Here is a 15,826-nt window from a genome sequence, read left to right on the forward strand (position 1 = left end):
AAACCTAAAAAAAACTTTAAAACCCTAGTAAAGTATTCATTGGCTCAATAAAAGAAAAAAAGGTGTGGTTCATGTCATCTGACTTTCTAACATCACTAATTTTAAACAGATTGTCTAGACCTATTTCCACACTTTTACAATAATATGGAGGGAATTAAATCTAACTTTACAAATGAAACATCCATCCCTGATGGATGAGAGAAACTCTCAGGGGGAATTGTACTATAAAATCATTGTAGGTCCCTTCCAACTGAACCATTCTTTAGTCATACACAATTTCCTTTTCTACTGTCTCCTCACTGCTATTTCCATATCTAAGGTTCTGACTGCATTGTCATGCTCTGCTCTTCTGTTTTATCCATTTTACATCAGAATTACTTCAACAAAATCTCAAGGTTGAGATAACCATTCATCTTTTGAATTATTTTTTCTAGGCCTTCAAATTTTTAGGAGACTTGCTAATCATGTTCAGCTGTCCCCTAATCAGCACAAGAAGCTGTTTCAGTCTTTGGTTTACAATACATCCATTCTGTTAATATTTTCCCTGGTGGAAAAACCTGCAATATTGAGTGATTATAGACTGAAATCTACTACACAGGTAGTCATAGCAGATGTGGAGTGATCCATCAGATGTCAATTTGAAACACTGATTAATACATAATTAATATTATCATAGATAAATAAATATATCTTCTCCAGGATGAACCTTTAATTTCCCACTCTTGCAGCTCTGAAATTTTCAGTAGCACTGTCATCTTCAAGTGACATCTTTATCAAAATATTATGAAGACAAACTTTCAAAAAACTATTATTTAACTTACTAGATTTCCTATTTTTAGAAAGTAAGATTATAGAACTAATAAAGTATGTGCAGTGACTGTTGCTATGTCGGTTTGGAAAAGTCATTTCATTTTGGCTGGCTTTGCACCCACTTACTTCCCTTACCCTAAAATCTCTGTCTGTCTTAAACAAATGGTTCTCCAGAAAACCAAAACTACATGGCTCAGTTTTACTCCACTTCAGACTGCTCGAAATTTACACAGTGGCACTAGTAAATAGTTTTGGATGAGGAATTGACAACCTAATATCATATGAATCTATTAAGGTTGCTTGAACTCATTAGAGAAAGTATTGTGTATAGGACATTACAGACAAAACTTTGCCAAACAAAACTGAATTTCAGTTGAATTATTTGTTAGCTATTCCTTTCCAATGTGTAAAAAAAGATCCCAGATATTACAGATTGAAAAAGCTTTTGAATTTCTATATAAAAGATTAAATTGTTTTGTGACTTAGAATCTCAGCCTTCAAACAGCACTAACAGTGGCAGCTCCTCTGAATCAGATTCTTTAGAAATCCATGATGAGCTAAATCTCTTGATTCTTGGTTTCCAGACAAAAATTGCGTTACTGAAAAAATTGTGTTGAAAACGTAGGTCCACTTCCAAGTGTGTCTGTTCTTCTGTGTATTTCATTACTTTTTTCCTAAAGTATAGAATTTGATAAATGCAGCCACTTGTGAATACTCTAAAATATTCGAGGTATTTTGTGACATACAATAGCTAAGGTGAGGAATATATTGTATGCCATACATAACTGTACTTCTGTTCTTTTTTTGGAGGTTGGTTTTGGTTTTATATTGGAAATAGTGACTATATTAAAGGTTTCTGTTTCCCTCTATTTTTTTGTAGCATGCCTTTGAAAGAAGGAGATGGAGAAAAAAACAGGCTTGGAAGGAACCCTAAAATGTACAGGGGTGAAGTGAATGGTATTGATATTTTTCTTTTAGTTCTACTTCTCAACTCCTAGTATGGAGAACTTACACAACAGATACAAATGCTGTAATAACTTAAGAAAATTAAGGAACCATAATTGTTAAAAATGCGTTCCCCTCAATCATGCCTGGACCCTGCTGCTATGTCTGTAGTATTAATAAACAGGGTGAGGGCATATATGCTCAAGAACTACTAGCAAGCAATCCCCTGTAAATGTGATTTGCTAGCACATAAGCTTCTATGCTTTCAGTCCTTTCTAACTAAGGCTCTGTCAGAAAATATTTAGGTGCTGTCTAGGAAATACCGCCGGACAGAGACTGTTCTCTGCTAGGCAGTAAGCAAGAGGCTATCTGGTGTGGGAATGAGAAATTATTTTAGTTTTATGGGTGTGTTCGCTGCTCACATCAGGGCCAGTAGACCAGCCCTTATCCTATTTATTTAGTCATATAGATGTAGCCTCAGGGTTTGCCCTAGATGATTGCTAGCCAGAGGATAACCAAATAAAAGAGCATCACTTTAATGGGAGTGCCATTGCTTTAATGGGACCTGTTTGTTATCTGCAATTCTCCCTAAGTTTGCAGAAAAGCCTAAAGGAGGAAACAAGCTTGTCCTAGCAAAGGAGGATAAACTGCTCAGTGAAAGAATTGGAAAAAAAAGACTTGGAAAAAAAAGACTTGGAAAAAAAGATTTGGAAAGTTACTAAAGACATAAAAAGGCAAATTTAGAATATGTCTTTAAGTAACTCCTTAAGGTCTGCTCATGGTTGAGCATAAGGATTTCCTAGTGTATATGTTAGCCATAGAGGAAACAATTCAGCTACAGCCCATCCAGAGTATTGCCTTCTGAAATCAGTTCCAAGATTCCCTAGGGATAGGAAAACACTACCATTTCTCCCAAGCCTCCACAGTGCTGCAGCCTTGAGCAATTTTATTTCCCTCTGGTACAAATGTATCCTCTTTCTCTTTTTTTTTTTTTTTCTATGCTATTATTCTGAGCCTGATGTGTCTGCTGTTCAGAGGACATCCATCAAATAGACCTCACCTTACTTTCAGGGAGGTTGTTTGATTTCTACTGTATTATTTATTTGCATGTTGCTTCTAGCTTAAATGATCTTCTAGTTAACAAACTGTTTTCAAAACTCCTATAATGTTTTATGAATATACCTAAAAAAGTATTTTTATATATGTATGTGTATGTGTATGTGTATATACAGACATGACCTAAAGTGCCATTCCTAAACTTTTGTTTACATCTTCACAGCATGAACTATGGTGTGCCAAGCAAGGGGTCACACTGACTATGCCACAGTTTCTTTTCTACTCATCCAAAGGGCCATAACTGTTGTCATCCAACTAGAAATCAGCTGGATAATACACCTGGATCCACTACCTGGGAAATGTTCCTACGTTTGTCAATTTAGACAAGTTCTTAATAATACAAATGACATTGACAGTATAGGTGAAAAATCTGACATTTTACAATGTTTTGCCTCCTACTGCATGCCTTTTGTAACTTTTTTGTAATCTTCTGCCATTGTGGTAACAGATTATAAAAATGACAATATAAACATTTATTTTAATACTAAATGTTAAAATTTAATAGCTCTAATGATGCTAAGGTTCTTTACTGAGCACCAGTACTAATGAAATCTGAAAAAATAAACCTGTTCATCTTCACTGGACACCTAAACGCCTTGAATTTGTTGAAGCAATCCTTCTAAAGCAAGTGCTTAAGTTTCCTGGATAGTCAATAGTAAGAGTTTGTTTCACAAGAGGGTGATTCTGCCTGATTCAGTTTAACAAGCAAAGTTAAGCTAATTGAATTTCCTTACGGTATCTTCAAAAAAACCTAGCCTTCCTCATTGACTGTATGAGGAACTCAGGTAGCCTGAGAGCAGTTCAGTACTTTCCAGGCTGGGATTAATCATACCTAATTTAAACTGTTTAAAAGCTGATTGTCTAGCCTAAGTGTACTGCGCACATTTCAACTACGATCAAGAGCAGAGGTGTCTTTTCTAGGATAATTCATCTCGTCCTCTAGAATTGTCTGTTAGCTCCACTGATCGTGGATCCCCTACTATGAAATAAAAAATCGTGGGGGAATGAGTTCGAACACTGCATATATACTTACTTAAAATACTTAATTCTTTACTTCTGGAAGTGCCTCAGGTTGTTCCAACTTATTTTCTTCTAGGCAAATCCACTGAATAAGATATGGATGCAATTATTGACATTAAGGTTGCTCAGTGAGCACCAGAATAAATTAAAATCTGAAGCTGAACTCTGTCCATCTTTATTAGATACCTTACACTTAAGTTTCATGTGTTTGTAGAAGCAGATCTTCTCAAAAAGTACCTAATTTTCCTGGAGAGAGAACAGCACTACTAGTTACGGCTATTCAACACTACTCACTTTCAGGTCTGAGGGTTTGTCCTTAGCCCTGTATCACTCAGTAGTAAAGACATAGCCCATATGACTAGTTTGGGGTAAATAACTCTCAGATGGCCAGTGCTGGTGAGGTAACTCTTATCTAAGCTGTAGGTGGAAGCAAGATGTCCATGTCAGGTAAATTGAATTCTTATACTGACAAGTTTGTAGCTTGCAGTGAATTGCTAGACCTTAACAAAGCTGTTCATTTGGTTTGATTTGTTTTTATAATTATTTCTCCTCTTCAGTCCTTGGCCTTTATGATGGGCTGAGTTCATGCAGAAGATTTTCTTTTATGTATACTAATATGGTTTTCTCTTTCCAAGTACCTATTTTTATGAAAACTACAAGAGCTTACATATTTTTCATACTTCCAACTCTCTGTCCAAACTGATTGATCAAGCAGGAAGTAACTGAAATTAAATTAGTAGCATATACATACCATACCCACACAGCAAGTGTTGCCACAGAGGTCTTGTTTCCTTAGGGGATCATCTGAAACTGTTTTACTAATGATCACTAAAGGCAACGACAATGTAATGTCCTGTCCCTGGTTTTGGGACAAGAGTTTCAGATATTTGTGAAGTAATAAGTGTTCTTCCAGGATGCCTTCAGCTTTTATGAGAATGCATGCACAGTTGGCCTGATAATAATTTATTGTTGTGTATCATGCTTACTTACTTATACTGGTATTTTTATAAACCAGGCTTATTTGGAAGTAATTGACGAAGAAAAATTATTGGAATAATAAAGCATGTTAAACATACAGAAAGACATTAGACATTATATAATAAAATTTTCCAAAAATTATCATAATCCACCTGCACCCTTAGAGTCACAGGGCTAGTTATTCTGAAGGTTTTCTACATACATTTACTTAGGCTAACTGTTTGCAAACTATTACAAGTGAGAGCCCAACAAGGTGATAATAGACTCAAACAGCAGTATATTTTTTCCAAGAGTTACAGCAAAATGAAAGCTTTGTAAGTATAGTTGTTTCATGTATCACAAAACACACAAAAGCTTCGAAATGTGCTTTTCTCCCAGATTATCATGCTGAGAGATTACAGACTCTCTTTGAGACCTTTCAGCTTCAGCTAATGTAATTTATACTATTTCATAAGACCAAAGGCAAAAAATGTTGTAACCAGCTAGAAGCAGCAATACCCCAACATAAAGAGAAGGGAAAATAATTTTTTTTGTCTTCATTCCTTGCCATAAAAGTTCTGTCTAAAACAATTCATTTTAAATTCCCTTACTTTCAATTTCATGGTTTTTTTCATGCTATCCTTTATGTCTTGAAGAAAATAATATATATCACTGAAATATTTCTTTAAAACAGCCTTTTATTCCTTTTGGCAGAAACCCATGTTCTAATCGAATTTAAAATAAGATGCACACCAATTTTAAACTTCGTCTTTAAACTGGACAGCTGGGAAATTTTCTGTTTGGATTGTGTTATCTGTCTAACTGAACTGCTTTCTGAGCAATGCAGATTGTGGTGAAAGGTGCCCTCTAGCAAGATGGCATTTCTAATTGACTAATCTGAACTGTAACATTATTGCTGCCTTTCATTTGATTGGGTCATGGTGAGTACATCATGATGCTTCCGATCCTTAGGGAGAGTGGATCACCTCCTAAATTTAGGATGTTATGAATTATGGGCTACAAAAGTGTAGTTTGCATATAAACAACCAGCTGAATTTCTTCCTGACATGGTCTGTTACTACAAAGACATTAGAGATGCTATTTTAAGTCACATGTGCAAGCTGCCTGGAGACTATAATCAGGTTGACTAATCAGGTGGCATGGCAAATTTGGCCTGTCATATGGTACATTGAGTCCACTGTCTTTGTATTCAACTCTAGTATTTTTTACTTACTGAGGAAATAAAATCTCCTTTCTCTTCACTTACGTTTAAATTCTGTTCATCCAGAAAAGTAGGTATACTATTGCACTAAACTAGTCAGTTATGTGTAAGCATCAGATATAGGATAAAACCTTGGAGTTTATCCTATATAAAAACTAGGGGCTCTTATAAGAGTTATTATACCGCATCTAGTCTTCTTTCAGAGCCTTGATTAAAGACAGAATGAAGTCTGTGTTGCTAATGGTTTGTTGGTTTGTGGCTCATTTGCCAGTTCTCCCTTTCCAAAATATTGCTTGCATATTTTGTAGTCCATGATTATGCAGAAACAAAACCACAGATGTCTGTATTACTGAGGTTTCCCTCTCCTAACTGCATACTCTCTTAAGCACATCCCATGAAAAATCCATGTCTTGCCCATTCATTTCATAATCACTTCAGAGATCTTCTAGAAGCAGCATTTTATGTTGGTTCTTGTGATTCTCCTCTATCTCTTTGACTTCCAAGTTTCATTTCTTTTTTTTTCCTGCATTTCTCCTATCTCATTGGCATGTTTGACTCTGGCAACATTGTCAAGACATCCATCCGCTTCTGTTGCTGCGCTTCAGATTTGTTATACAATCACTAGAGTGATTATCCAGTGGGCAAACCTTGGCTTGATGTTTTTCAAAAGGTCAAACTAGTCCCCAGTGGCACAGTCATACCGATGGTAGACACTTTGGAACAAAAAAATTTTGTTGTCATTCTCCAAATATACAATATAAAGACATACAAAATTTAGGTTGGCTTCTATCTAATCAAAATATTTCTGTAGGGAAAGAGAGTTGGGAAGGATAACTAACAGAAAGATGGAATTAGGCAATCCAGCTGTAGCAGTCTAAATCTGTTGCTGGCCTATACTAGTTGCCCAGGTTTCTTAGTGTAGAAAGCCAGGAACATCTAAGGATGATGCATGCCAGTTATCCTTCGCAGACAGGAGCCATCCATTTGAAGGACCATCACTGTCTACAAAGGGAACTAGCCTATAATTCTAGTTGCATCTGCAATGTTAAAATGACGTTCTGCTTCAAGATCCAGTAGAGAAAAGGCTAACTATTCAAGACAGCTTCTACAAATCTCTGGAAAAAAAGTAAAGGGAAGGGATTTCAAGTTACATTGAAGTTACAAAGGAAGGTTGCTTTATCAAATAATTTCAGAACTCAGGTATCTCTTACTGAGTTAGGAAAGTGTATTTTATCACTGTCCAGAAACAGGCTAGAGTGGGAGTAATGATAGAGCAACTGCTATGCTGACAAGATGTTGTTGCATTATTCAAGGTTCTTGAGTGTATTTATTCACACTTTTCTCATAATTTGATGTTTGCTAAGGACATAGCCATATACTCTTAAATATTAATATAAATACTGTTGTTCTATATAAATATTGCTCTTCTTTCCATTCAGGCGCTATTATTCTCTTGAATTTCAAAATAATCTTAAAATACATTTTGCTTTCCCTAGCCTGAACAGCACAGCTGAAAGAAAGGAATGAAAGGAAGTAGAAGTAGGGGTGAAAGGACAAGCTTGTTGCTACTACAGTTACCCTCATCTGATGTTACAATTGCGGGTTAGTAACATGCTGAATTTTTCACAATACTGTCCCTGATAACTATAAAGAAAATATCTTATTTTTATGAGAATGAAGTTCTTTTTTTCAGAACAATTTCTGCCAAGTTATATCACATCTTCACAATCATTCGAGCTACAAAGCTACATATTTCCTTGCTTTAAGTGAAGATCTTTGCTCACATCAAAGTTCTTCACAACTGATCATAAAATGAACACTGGTAAGGTACCAGAAGGTCATTATTTCTGCCTCTGCTCCTTTCTGCTAACATACCTTGTGCCTCTGTATCTCCTTTTTACAGAAACATCCTGTATGTGTAGTCCCAGACTGAAACTGTGGAGGTATACTTTGACACAATTCAATATTCTTCTTTGAACTTTTAAAACTATACCATTTTCTCACTTCAGTTTGAAGCTCTTCAAAACTCTTCTATATGCAGACAATAAACACACTGACACAGCGGTAAGAATCCTGTTGTTCCAAACTCTAGAGACATAAAGTCTGAAGAAAGATCTAGTGAAATGGGAATGTAGACACTTAGGAACTTGGAAGTTGTGTCATGTTTAGACAGAGTTCAGATCAAGTATAGTATGTATATGCCAAAGTATAAAACACAGTGTTGTTCAACAGGTGTGTGGGAGGAGTTTCAAGATCCATGATATATCAAGTATTATGAATGCCTACATACGGTGTTAACCTTTGGGGGAACAAAGTGTGATCAAAGGTACTTGCGGTTTGCAGGCACGAAAGCTACTGTTTTGGATGAGACTTTGGCGGCTGATCTGTAGATATAGGAATGCATACTATTTTGAGTGGAAAACAGAATGAAACATCTTGCCAGTACAGAGTAAATACAACTCAGGTAGTTTTAGGTATCTATAATACCTAAACTTGAGCTGGTCAGTGTAGACTTCTTTTATACTTAAAGGGAAGGAAAAGGCACTTTTAGGAATTTATTATGTATTCCCGTAGGTAAAAAGTTCACTCTAGAAGAAACTGTTCTCTGCAGTGAGAAAAGGAAGCCTGGATGGCTATGTCAAGTGTAGATTCTAAAGTTTAAATATATGTATTTACTAAGGTGAATCCTAGCAACAGTGTTGAACTCGACTTCACCTATGGCCAAAAAAGGTCTTGACTTATACTGGCTGACCACCTGACAATAACTAAACACTGGAATTATTTCTCAGTTAGTGACAGAGAAGAAAATCAGTTTGAATTCACATTAACTCATTGGTTATTTTTTGGTTCAGAAAACATTTAATAGGATTTTTGTTTTGCTTTGGTTTCTTGGGATTTGGGTTTTTTTTGGGGGGTTTTTCTTTAGTGGGGTGTTTGTTTATGTTTTTCTTTTTTTGTCTAGTTTTTGGTATGAATATGGGTAGCTAGGCTATATTAAAAAAAAAAAAAAACAAAAAACCAAATTCAGCATGTTTACAGTAAATAAGCTTCATAAAAATATTAGAAGGTAGAGATAAATGCTACAGTTTTAGAAAAAAACTTGAGGTTAATTCTGCACAGGGTGGAAAAACATCACGACAAAAAAATACTGGAATTTAGAAAAAAGGAACCATTCTGTAAAATCCACAGACTATAGTGCTTCCCAATTTGTGCAGTAGGATAAAAAATGGGCCATATAGGATTCATTGAGTATTGAAGATCCACATCCAAAAAGTAACTTTACATGACAAAACTTAATGTCTTTCTGTCTAACTGTGAAATGATATTGAATGTATTAAGCCAGGCTCCCTTGGTGTCAATCAGAGTGATGCACAGTCCTATGAATGAGTTAAACTATCTTGTACACTGAGGGGACATTTTGACAACAGATGTGGAGGTGTCTTATACCAGCACCATTCAGTTATGTGACAGTTCTTTTCTTTTTCCTTCATTTTTTTTTCCTATCCAGAAAGCTGAGTATTACATTCTTATTAGACTTAAGAACACAAGTCTCTCACACCATCTAGTCTGTCATGACTGACTAGTGGCACAGTAACTTAAGTAAAAGGCAGGAATCCAGCAACCATACTGAAGGATAGAAGTCATGCTTGCAATTATTGCAGTTAAATATAATGTCATCCATCCATGTAAGTGTTCTTCTATGTTCTCCATGTAGCTGTGGAGACGCTTTGAATCTTAAATGGCTGTAGGCAAGATAGGTGACTGAAGATTTGCTCTGAATTTCAGTATTTTCAAGTTGAAGTTTCAGAACTTCAGCTACAAGACCATATCTGGCAGCAAAATGAAGATCCATTTTTGGATTTCACCTTTGTCTCTCATGGTGCTTGCAAGAACTCTATTTTATTATGTCTTGTTCCAAGCCAATAAAGACAGGATATCCATGTTAGATGTCCACATTCCTTTTTGTGAAGCTTGGCCCTTAGAGGCCCCACATTGCCTTTTATACCAAACTAAAATGTAACATATCAAAAGCTAACAATAACATAATACGTGATACAGATACTCATAACTAACTGAACACTAACTATGATAACACTGCAGGAAAGTAGCCACCATTAAGAGCCTTCCAGAATTCCAGCCTTGCTCTTTTCTGGAGAGGTTAAGCCTTGGTGTATTGAGGCTGTGCAGTCCCACATGCTCTGAAGATTTAAGGGTTAATTTATTTCATTTGTCCACTTATTCATCCACAAGTAGAGATGACTCAAGCACTCTTACTTTCAGTTTCCACTGAACAAATATCAAGAGAAGACAAAAGATGCTTTCTAAATGCTATTCCATAACAGGAATGTTAAATATGGACTAGAATCTGGTTTGACATCATTTTTTACCAAGTATTTTAGTAACAATCCTATTGTATTAGATAAATGTAGACTCATGCTTGCATATCTAAACTTATATTTCAAATCAAATAAAGAAAATTCATTAACTCACAATCAAAGTGTCAAGTGTCTATGAAAACAGACCAGACATGCAATCGTGTATTGAGTTTCTAATTGAGATACTACTTGAAAATGAGAAAAAGTCTAGGAAAAGCAAGAGTCAGATTTCTATTATATTTTAAAAAATGTAGAAAAATGCTTTGAGAGCATTTTTCCTCTGTCATCCACGTAGATTCTTGCCGCAGTCCGAAAAGGGGGGGGGGGACCGTGGCATTGCACGAGTCCGGGACACAAAGGTGGGATGCAGGTAGAATGCTTTATTCACGTGTGCACCAGGTCTTTTATCAGCTCGAGAGGGGAAAGGGCCAGAACATAGGGCGGAGCATGAGACAGACAAGCGGGGGGATAAACCAGGACAGGGACACGGGCAAAATAGGGAGGAACGTGGGAAGAACCGGGGAGAGAAGGGGCGAATGAAGGCTGTCCCCTCTCTGCAGCTTCTCCAGCCAATCGGCAGAGAAACAGAGGAGCAGGGAGGTGAACAGGCCGGGAAATACAAATTCTGGGGAAGCATACAATGTGTATATACATAATAACTGTAAAGTCTGTATCATAAAGTCCTTTCAATCACTGTACATCTTTTTCCACTTCTGAGATTCTCCCCATTCTGATTCCTGGTCCTTCACAGATTCTTTCACCTCATTTCACTTTTATGTGGACTTTACATTCTGTATTTCTAACTATGAATAAATAAACTCCATATTCTCAGGGTATAGCAAAGCATTTGTGAGATCTTTGCCAAAGGTGGTAATTGTTTTCTGATTAATGTCAGTTAATAGCACATGCCCCTTCAAAAATAAAAAATAGAAGTAGTTACGTGCATGAAATAAAAACTAAATTTCCTCTCTATTTGAGCTTGCTGATGCTCAGGTATTGTTAATATTGATGCATAAGATGTGTGTTCTATTTCACCCATACAAAAATGAGACAATTTCTAAACATTCCTGGAGTCATCAAACAGCAGTTTAGAGAACTGCACACATTTTCATATCATATCAGTATTTGGGCATCTAAGTTATGCCTTCAGTTTCTCAGCTTTTCCTAGCTGAATATGTGAATCTTGGTATTTGCCTTTCATTTTCATTGGATATCTTTGCACAGAAACAGTGTCTGGTTGCCAGTGAGGATACCTATATTAATAGAGCTAATTTTACAGCATAGATTAGCATTGCAAGCATAACAATATGTAGCATCCAGTATCTAAAGGCATACAATGTTTTAGTTATTTTTTTATTCTCTATGCATTTCCAGGTATGTATAAGGACAGAGTATTCAAGAAGGACATTCAGCATGTCTGGGAAACTCAGTCCTTAATGGCATTCTGCAGTATCATAAACAGCAGCCTTCTCCTAGTTTTCCATTTTCCAGGTTTGTAAGTTTTGAACTATTACCAAATAAGATATGCATATCAATCTATAAATTAAATAATCATTTATAAGAAGAGACATCAATACCAAATAAAAGATAAAAACTCACAAAGATGAAACGTCAGTCAAAACCTAAAATTGTCCTGAAAATGCAAATTTTTAGAAAGAATCAAAATACAGAATCAAAATACAGCCCCACCAAACCAAACCAAACCACTGATGCAAAGTAATATAAAGTGATATAATTTTCTTACTTACATTCACTTTTACAGCATATAGTGCTTTAAGTTTTATTCTGCATCCAGCAACATGAAAATTTTTTAAAAGTGAAAGTTGAACTATCATGTGATTGAAGAGGCACCTAAAAAAGCTCCTACAAAAACTATCTGTATTTGGTAAGACATGGAATCAAATAATGAGAGAGCACACTATACAAGTTTGAAATTCAAGTCTATTTAGCAGCAATTCATAACTGGTGAACAGTTAATACTCAAAACCATGAACTGAGAACAAAGTAAATGCAGACAAAAGCCATAACTAAGCTCATACAGCAATGTCCATACATTTCAAGGAAGTAGGTAAATCAGAGATAATTATGTGAAAGATGATGTAGGAACAAGCAAATCTTACATGTGGGAAATTAAAATACATATCTTTGAAAATTTAGCATTGAAAACCTTGAAAAGTACTGATTTGTTCCCAGTAAAATATTCAAGGATTTCAAAATAAACAAGATGAAGATACCAGGAAAGGTAGTGGCATAAAGAAGAAGGGCTAAAGGTGTTGACATAATAAATGCATTTTGTTGATGTAAGGAAAGAAGACAAAAATAAAAGGACTATAATAGATAATTCTGTCTACTGATTTTTAAGGTCAAGAACTTGTTTTTAACCTCGATGCTTGCAATGAATATATCACTTGTTCCACAGAAGATTTCTTATAAAACAATGGGGAAGCAGATGCTGGTTTTAAACTCAAGCAGAATAGCAAGCCAGAATGTGAGAAAAATAGGCTGTTTCTAAAGGTCAAAACATTTGACTTAAAACAAAAATACGTTTAACTATTTGAATACTAATTTCATTTACAAAAATTTATGTATGTGAATGGAAAAAAATACCACTTTCTAGACTATAATAACATTAAATAGAACGCCATCATAATATAATGCCTGATGTCTTTAATTCTAAACATACATATGCATACTCACATACATACTTTCCTGAATATACTATACTTAGGGATTTGTTTTCCATAAAGCTATAGCATGATCACTTGAAAAAATTCCAGCGTTTTTATTTTTTTCAAAGAACAGTAGAATGTCCTAGTGGATGCAAAAGTCTATGTTTGCTGTTATGCTGTTAATTTTAATCATATATATTTGTGTTAGAGACCCATAATTGCTGTCATTCTGGATCATTTGTTGCACCTAGCCCAGTCTATTTGCCCACAATCATTGACAACAGATGTTATTACATCTTGTAACAGATGTTGTATTCGCTGTACATTAAAGTACAAGTGGTGCTGAAGAAATAATCAAAACAGAAAGAGAAGGTAGAATCTGCCCTTATCAAAGATAATTTCTTGGGATCCACAGGTCTGAGTAACAGCACACACCAATAAAAATATTCAGCTCTTTGTTGTGGATCTCTTTACAGCTCTGTAGCTCAGTTCTTACCTGACATTCTCATTTGATTTCATATCTGGTCACCTCTGCTGTTTGAATCATGTTGTCCCATAGTGGTGAATTTTTGACAGGATCATCCTACCTTGATTCTTACCAGAATCAAGGATTTACAAATGTAATGAAACTTATTGGAAAATGCAGTTTAATTAACTTGTTGACCTCCTACTGAGGTCAGAAGTTTCAGGCTGGTTTTTTGGTGTTTGGGGTTTTTTTGTTGTTGTTTTTGTTTGTTTGGTTTGTGGTTTGTTTTGTTTTGTTTTTTTGGGGTTTTTTGCATTTATATGTATTAAGACAAATAATTAAATGCTGTTTAAAAAAATAAATCTGTAATTAAGTGGCAAATTTCTGGAAGACAGATTTCAACAGAGTTTTCCAAAGAGCTGTCTCCTCATTCCTCTTCTCCCCTCAAGTCAGCATATTGGAAGCATGCATTTGTTCTGTAGTAATGAGGAGTTAATTTACCACTTCTTCATTCCTTATTTGGAGAAATCCATATGAAGAGAGGAAACTATTTTTGCTCTAGGAACATATGGAAAGAAACAGGAGAATTCACATCTCACATTATCCACAATCCTCAAAATCAGAATAAAGACAAAGATATTAAAAATCAACTAACCGAACACCTTTGTATCTTTTGAAAGTATAGTTAAATATCATCACATTTCTCCCATTGTTGTCTCTATTTCTGCTTATTATTATGATTACATCTAAAACATTCTTATTCTATTCTGTTGTCTATGAAAGTTGATTCCTTGGCTTGATAGAGCATAAGGTCTTGGGTTGTAATTCACTTTATATTGTGTCAGTATCAGTTTGACTACACCCTCTTCTATTCTGCAAGGAATTTGTTTTTGTCTTCAGTCTTGCCTTTGTTGGATCAAGTTGCTAGCTACCATAAGGTGTCAAAGTCTCCTAAAATTATGTTACTGATAAATCTGTCCCATGTTTATTGGCCAGAAAAAGCTACTGAGAAGTGTCAATGTTAAGTTAAATATTTTGCTTAGATACTGGGCTGTGGAAGAAGACAGAGTAGTGCAACTTTTTTTCTCTTTTGGTAAAGTAGTATCTTAAAGTGGTTTAGCTTACAATTTGAAAAAAATAATCATTTGTACATATTGTACAAACTCATTATTTCATATTGGTTATGCTCTTATTCAGAAGAGTTGAGTCTGAAGTTTTCAGTTTGAAGGTCCTAAAAACTTCTTCATTATGGTAAAAAGTAAACCTTTTTGTAGCTGCCACAATGGTATAGGTACATTGCAAACCCCCAAAATATCCAGTTCATCCTATACAAAATGTAGGAGTCTAAATTCAGATTACTTTTAAGTTGTTAATATTTCTTGTTTCCTCACCAGATAAACTTACTGGAGGAAGTTGACTGGTGTAACTGAACAAAGCTGAAATTGTTTTGTAAAACTAAAAGGCATGAATAATTTTCTTTGTTGCATTCATCAGAAAAAAATGGAACAATCTCTAAGGAAATATTCAGCTTTCTCACCACAATCACCACTGCAGATTTCTTGTCATCAATAGCATTTTACCAATAACATATGCATATGTGTATTATGAAAATAAATTTTGATTTTTTTTTATTTTGACATTACATCAAACCACCATTTTCAGTCTTCCAGACTGAAAGACACAATAAGACAAGCTGATCATATCAGTTTGTAAATACATCTATACAGTAAATATTCTAACTACATTTCTGAACTTCATTAATAACTTCTTTAATAACAAAGTAATATGCCATGGTCGAAATGTTGCACTCAAATTTCTAATTTATTCTTATTTGGGCACATAAGGAGGCAATGAGTGTATTAAAACCCCAGCATGAGCGATCAGGAGCAGGGGGGGAAAAAAAAAGGCATTTTCCAAGTGCATCCACAGGATACTACAATGTAGTGTGATGGTGTGATACCTAAAGCAGCTGTTAGTGAGCTTGTGTACCAGAAACATGTTCATTATGCCTGTGCTAATTATAGGCTGAGAAGTCTTCTTGAGGGAAAAACCTAGAGTGATGCAGATGGAAAGAGATGATGGAATAAAGCAAAAGAAGAAAATATTTTGAGGATAAGCAGAGAAAGTATACTTTTGAGGCTTTTCTTGAAAATGTTTTCATTTTCATCAACAATTTTTATCTTACACAGTGCAACAAGATTTGATCATTTTGATTAATTTTCTTCTTTTTTTTTTTCTTAAAAGA

At 35.1% G+C, this 15,826-nt stretch overlaps 1 long non-coding RNA gene across 1 annotated transcript in view; it reads left to right on the forward strand.

Moving 5' to 3' along the window:
- LOC135409877 (uncharacterized) overlaps window positions 1–15,467 on the forward strand; it is a 50,999-nt gene extending 35,532 nt beyond the window's left edge. Inside the window, exons 2-5 of the long non-coding RNA XR_010428405.1 lie at window positions 1,691–1,767; window positions 3,035–3,180; window positions 7,567–7,672; window positions 11,821–15,467. This is a non-coding gene — a long non-coding RNA (uncharacterized LOC135409877). The remainder of the gene's footprint in view (window positions 1–1,690; window positions 1,768–3,034; window positions 3,181–7,566; window positions 7,673–11,820) is intronic.
- The last annotated feature ends 359 nt before the right edge of the window (window positions 15,468–15,826 follow it).

Source organism: Pseudopipra pipra, chromosome 2, assembly GCF_036250125.1.
Source record: "Pseudopipra pipra isolate bDixPip1 chromosome 2, bDixPip1.hap1, whole genome shotgun sequence".
Classification (NCBI taxonomy): domain Eukaryota; kingdom Metazoa; phylum Chordata; class Aves; order Passeriformes; family Pipridae; genus Pseudopipra; species Pseudopipra pipra.